The sequence below is a fragment of the Neophocaena asiaeorientalis genome, unplaced genomic scaffold (genome assembly GCF_003031525.2).
Source record: "Neophocaena asiaeorientalis asiaeorientalis breed wild unplaced genomic scaffold, Neophocaena_asiaeorientalis_V1.1 scaffold188, whole genome shotgun sequence".
In the NCBI taxonomy this organism is placed as follows: Eukaryota; Metazoa; Chordata; class Mammalia; order Artiodactyla; family Phocoenidae; genus Neophocaena; species Neophocaena asiaeorientalis.
The window spans coordinates 4,976,341-4,983,298 of NW_020174156.1; positions in this window are offsets into that span (position 1 = coordinate 4,976,341).

Genomic DNA, 6,958 nt, shown 5'->3' on the forward strand with positions numbered 1-6,958 from the left:
GGGGACGCGCCGTGGACGCGCGCAGACCCTAGAGCGTGCGCGGCCCGGGCCGGGGGCGAAAGCAGCTGGCGCGCAGCGGAGCGTCTGCTTCCTATTTTCTCTCTCGTTTCCTGCTAGAAGAAGAAAAACATTTATTCCCGGGCAGTTTCGTTTTCTTGGTTCGGCGCCTGGACGCTGGAGCACACTTCTGAGTAGCGCCCAAGTGGTGTGGCCGGTTTCCTTCCTGCCACCGCACAGGCCTCAGCTTGCTCGTGGGCAGGATAGAGGGGCTGATTTAGAAGACCTCAAAGTCCCGTTTAGGTTTAACATTCTGGAATTCTGAATGTAAGAGAGTAAACTGAAGCCCAGAGTCTTACAAAATTGCATTGCAATCCCAGCTCTACCGTCCCTAGTTGTATGACCGTGAACCATCTCAGGGCCTCAGTTTCATCATGGACGAAATAGAGATACTGTACGTGCCTCAAAAAGATGCGAAAATTTTAACTGCGTTAACAGTTGCACAGAACCTGCCTCTAAATAAATGATCAATGCTTGGAAGTTATCGTTACTGTTGTCACTGATGAAACCGGGCCTTCCAGATAACCCTGTCAAGTTGCTCATCTCTGCATGAGTTAAACATCACATGCAACCGACTTTTTCTAGATTTCTAGGGGTGTTTCATGTTTAAAATGTCATAAAATGAATGCATCTACCCAATTTGCTTCCTCTGAAGTCAGTACCGCCCGGGAGCAATTTTCCTCTCCCCACCCCCATCTTTCTTCTGAGTTAATTCCAGTTTGACAGACTGTTGCTATAGCATTCCTGCTCTGACGTCAAACAATTTAAAGAAACAGCCCTGGGTAACGACAACTGCAGAGGAGTTCTTTGTGGAGTTTTTGTGCTGGAGAAACGTTTGAACAATATCTTAAGAGAACTTTAACACCTCCGCAGCCCTTCCATTTCTTCTTCAGCAGCGTCCCACCATCACCTGGAATAAATCTTTTAGTACCTTCATGATGAGCACGCCCTGACTGCAGCTGTGGAGAAAATGTGACCGTTTTGTTTAAAAGCCAGACCATGACAAAAATGGAAACAGCTGTGGTGCTAGGGTGATGAAATTATAGGTGGTTTTTTCCCAAAAATTTTCATTTTCCTTAATGTGGGGTGCTTGTTTCCATTAAGAAGAAAGAGGAGAAATGCCAAATCTTCTACATAACAGTGTCTGAAAAGTTGATTGGGACCTGAATAGTTTGCAGCTGTAACTATTTATATGTTTTAATGATTAAATCCTGAGCTTTATCATTGTCATTTTTAGGAGGAAGCAAAGGGGAATTATTATTTAAGGAACTCCTATTACGTACCAGGCTCCCTGCTTTCTTATATTGTACTTAATACTCATACTAACTTTACAGTGTGCATTCTATCTCCATTTTACAGATAAAGAAACTGAGGCTCAGTGAGATTAAGTAATTTACATAGAATACACAGTAAGTGTCACAGCCTTACATGGAATCTAGATTGGATTGACTCCAAAGCCCACTTTCTTTTAGATTCTTTTTTGTCTTGTTCTTGTACAGTGGCACTTGTACAGGTCTTTGAGAGGTGGTTGGGTTAAGATTATTAGCTGAAAAACAAGTTGCTGGTATTTAGGAAAACCCAGTGGAAAGTACTGTGTTATTCTATTCCACAAAGGATTAGGGGAAATATAAATCAACAGCTCCTAAACACAAAAACCTGAAACTAGTTTACAAGAATTTTACTGACCATTATTTGAAGACTTGAGAATAAATTACACAAAATGATCACTTCAACCTTCCTGAAAATTTGATGTGGACTAGAAGAATAAAGTCTAAGTACAAGAAAGGAAAGTTTATTATCCAAACTAGTTCACTTCCAAGAATATTATATTTCTGTTTTGCCACATCTGCTGCACATTTTTCCGGAAGGAACACTTACTTGTTAAAGGACAAGCCTGTGTTGTAAATCTGAAAGTAGAGCTGATGAAAAGAATTTCATTAGCAGGAATAATTTCCTAAAAGCACATTGATGAATCTAAGTGACCCAGCAATTAGTAATTTTTCAAATGATAGCATAATCCATGTAGAAAGAAAAAGAGAGAAGGAAAGAAAGAAAGAGAGGAAGGAAGAAAGGAGGGAGGGAAGGAAGAAAAAGGAAAGAGCAAGAAAGGAAGTGTTATTAATATTCTTGAAGCCCGTAGATTTGTGTAGACAGTTGTAATGATTTATCCTGCCTGCTTCTAATGTTTAAATCCAGTGTTCATGTGTTAGGATGCCACTGGCTGATATTTAGATTTCTGACTCATTATGCCCATGTTGTCAAATCCTATTCTATTAAAAGAGGATGGTGGGATCCCTGCTAGAGAACCTTTGAAGACAAAATCCCTATCTGTTTCATCCTTGTGTTCTTTGTGGTGTTTAACAGAATACCTTGCACCTACTAATTACTCAGTGAGCAGATGAATGAATAAAGGTATCTGGCTACTTGTTTTACTCAAATAACCTTCATACCAACCACCCTCAGGCCCTACTCAGAATCATAGAAAGGAGAAGAGTGATCATTATTTTTCTGGGAGCTCAGTTGTAGTTGCTTCTGCAAGGTGTTTTGCTCTCTTATGACCAAGTTCAGAGAAGCTCTGCTCTCGGTCCTCTATTGGATAAATCTGAATCCTGTTCTCAGCAAGCTACCCTAAAATCCACAGTGCCATAGGTTCATAACCTCTGCTTTTAAATCATACCCCAGGGCTTCCCTGGTGGTGCAGTGATTAAGAACCGCCCGCCAATGTGGGGGACACAGGTTCGAGTCCTGGTCTGGGAAGATCCCACATGCCACGGAGCAACTAAGCCGGTGCGCCACAACTACGGAGCCTGTGCTCTAGAGCCCACAAGCCACAACTACTGAAGCCCGCGCGCCTGGAGCCCGTGCTCCGCAACAAGAGAAGCCACCGCAATGAGAAGCCCGCGCACCACAACGAAGAGAAGCCCCCACTCGCCACAACTAGAGAGAGCCCACGCACAGCAACAAAGACCCAAAGCAGCCAAAAATAAATTAAAAAATAAAAAACTCATACCCTAGAAATAGTCTATTTTTTTTCTGAGCCTGCTTTGCTGTTAGACAACACCAAGTGCGTTATGAAGAACAGAACCGTCAAAGTGTACAGTATTCCAGAACTACCCTGTTGTATATGTTGTATACATTCCAATTCTATTGTATTCAGGATGAGACCAAATTACATACATGGAATATACTTTATAGAACTAAAGTAACAGGTTTTCTTCCAACTACAACAAAATAGTTCAAAAACATTAAACGGAAATTGTCTAATCGGATATGCAGCAGAGTTCCTCAAGGATGTGGGAAACGATTCCTTAGTAGACTCTAAGAAGTGAGTTTATGTGTTTCAGACATCCTTAATCCCAAGAAGTCATGTCCAAACACTTCCCTCTTGTTCATGCACATTGCATTTGATACAAGCTCTTTCTACAGCTTATATTTTGAGCCCGCCTTTGCTGTGTTCTTCTGACACTCCTAATACATATCAGTTATAGCTCTTGCACCTTTCTGCTCAGGTTCTCTAACGGCAATTTGGGTCTGTTGTCTACATGCACATCAGTGAGCTTAGGAGAGCACTGTACTTGACTAATGATGTCTGTCTCAGGCATAGGAGGGGAATATATATTTGCTGCTCTAGGTCCTGTGGTTCATTTCTCTGGAATCTGTTATTGGGAAGGGACAGGCAAAGTGGAAAGAATACTAAACTGCACATCAGAAGACGTGATTTAGGGCTTTGGCTCTGGTACTAAATATCTGTGTGAGCAGATCACAACCTGCCTACATTCTGTCTTGTTCAATATATACAATTGGAGTGCTGGATCTCAACAGGATTGGCAAATAGCACTGATGCCATCCCTCGGTACTATGCCCAATGTATAACTTCACTAATCAGAAATGCACTCTTTTCCTCTACGCCTCATTACCATCCCCCCAATTCTTCTGAATACAGGTATCCCCCCCCCACCCCGCTTCAGCAGTTCACTTTATACCACTTCACATTTATGAAGGACCTACATTAGAACCTGCTTTTACTAACTGAAAGAAACCTAAAGAGGATTTTGCTTTTATGGAAAAGCAAAAAGACCAAAAGCGAGAATAGCATTCAGCATTTGTTTTTTAACAGCCCTTATAGAGCCATCGCACACCCAGAGCAGCAAGGAGGGCAGCACTACCCAGCTCCTTCCCTGGGAAATGCACTCAGCATCTCAGCATCCAACCGCCATATCTTTGAACTATGTCTGTGAGCATCTGGGCTTTATCTCGGTTTATTTTGTGCTTCCATTAGGAAGATGGGTCCTAAGGTAATTACTTCTTCACGTTAGGCCATTTCAGCTTACAAATGGTTTCTTAGGAAGGTTCTACTTTTGGATAGCAGGGGAAACCTATACCACACACCAGGAAGGCATTCTGATCTATTGGTTTGATAAGTGAGTAAAAACATTGTTATTGGTTATCTACTGCTGTGTGCCAAGCCTCCCCCAAACTTAATGGATTAGCACAACAGCAATCGTTTATGTTGCTCACAATAACCTACTTAGGCAGGGCTTGGCTAACACACTCTGCTCTGCTCTGGGCCGTGTCAGCTAGCTTGATTCTACTTTTAAGATGTCATATGGCTGGCAGGGTGGGGCTGGCTATTTGTTGGAAGACCAGCCAGGGCTGTGGACAGAGACCTCTGTTCCTCTTCACTTGACCTTTCCACGGGCTACTTGGAATTCCTCACACTACAGTGGCTGGGTTCTGAGAGCAAGTGTTTGAAGAGAACAGGGAGGAGGTGCATAGCATTTTCATCACTTAACTTGGGGAAGCACATACTGTAGCTTCCAGCATCCTCTCTTGGTCTAGACAGTCAAAATTCAAGTCATAGGGACATAAACCTCTTGATGGAGGAGTAGCAAGGTTCTAGAAGAGCATGTAGGCTGACACCTATTTCTGCAGCCATTTTTGGAAATACAATCTGCCACAAGCATATTTGCTGACCCTGGGTTAATCTATGAGTCCGATGATCTAAGATTCTGTTTTTCCATTCCTTTTTCCCATTTAGCTTTGTTTTATTTATTTATGCTAATGTGCTCTGTCTAACAGATATTTCAAACAATGGAAAATATCTTGCTTTCCTTGCTAATTTGGTTTTTTGGCTTTTTTTATTTTAATTTTTAAAATTATCATACTGTGAAATTGATCTTTTTCTTTTGGTGTATGGTTCTATGATTTTAAACACATTAGCAGATTCATGTAACCATCACTACAATCAGGATACAGGACAGTCCTATCATCCCCCCCAAATTTCTCATGCTATCTTATTATTATTATCTCACCTCCCTCCCTATGCCCTAGCAATCATTAATCTGTCCTCCATCCCTACAGCTTTGTTTTTTCGAGAATATTATACAAATGGAATCATACTATATGAGACATTTTGAGACTGGCTTCTTTCACTCAACATAGTACCTTGTTCCTTCTTATCACTGAGTAGTATTCCATGTATGGAGGTACCACAATTTGTTTACCCATTCTCCCACTCAATGACATTTGGGATGTTTTCCAGATTGGGGCAATTATGAACATAGTTTCTATAAACATTCATGTACAGGTTTTTATGTTAACGTATGTTTTCATTTTTCTAGGGCAGGTAACCGTGAGTGGGATTGTAGTGTTATACGGTTAGTGTATGTTTAACGTTATGAGAAACTGACAAATCATTTTCTGGAGTGGCTACTCCATTTTTCATTCTCACCAGCAATGTATGGGAGTTCCAGTTGCTCTGAGTCCTTGTCAGCACTTGATACTGTCAGTGTTTGTTAATTTTTGCCTTTCAAATAGATGTGTAGTGGTATCTCATAATGCTTTATTATTGTATCTTCTTCAGCATCACATATACATGTTATCTCCTGCCTTCCCCTACCCTGATCCAGTCTATGCATTTCTGTCAAATTAATTTTCCTAAAATACAATAGTGATTAGATTCACTTTTGGCTCAGAGAACCTGCAACAATTTCCAATTACTTACTGGATTGAATATATCTGCCTTGCACTGGCTTTCAAGGCCTTACATAATCTGACTCCAACCTACATTTCCAGGTTCATCTTTTACTCCTTTATTTTTCTCTCCACTTAGCCTTTTTGCTCTTCTGAGAGTAGGTTCTTTGCCTTCTCATCTTTGTCAGTGTTGTTCCCTAAACTGTCTCCTCTGTCCTTCTCTCTGTATCTCTCAAGAACCAAGAACTTGAGGGGACTGTCCTTGCCCCTCTGTGCCTGGAATACCACCATGTAATACCATGCAGTCTAACCCAGACACTCTTCCCAGGCTCTTCGAGCACCCTCCTGGGCAGGTCAGAAAATCCAGGACTGGGCAGGTATCCAGCTGGGGAATGAGTCTCCTTTGCTCATACAGACCAACTACTTTGCAAGTGATTCTACTTGGAATCTCATGCCTATCTTACCAGTTCTCTGAGAGGTTTTTGAACCATTTTTGAGATCTGAGATTAATGATATGGTAATTTTTCAACTGACTTTGCCATAAAGCATGAAGAGCTCTGATAGCTGTCAACAATATATCACTTCCCTTCAGCAATGAAAGCTGAGAAAGAATAATTTAATAACATTAATTGTTTCCTGATAGAAACAATTGCTTTGGTCTGATACCAAGCCACTCAGCCTGGACTTCAAACTCTACCTAGGAAGTTAAAAAAAAAAGGTGAAAAGATGATATATAAATAAACTATTACGCTAAACATTTTTATTTGAATGTTGAAGAGACACCATTCTCAGTAACAACAAATATTAATGAACCTGCTCTTTAGAACAAACCTCTACGATTAAAGGAATGATTTTGAAAGCCTCTGCTTGCTCCAAGGATTATGTAAGAGAAAAAGAGTTATGTGTTGAGACTCCCTTAGCCATATTC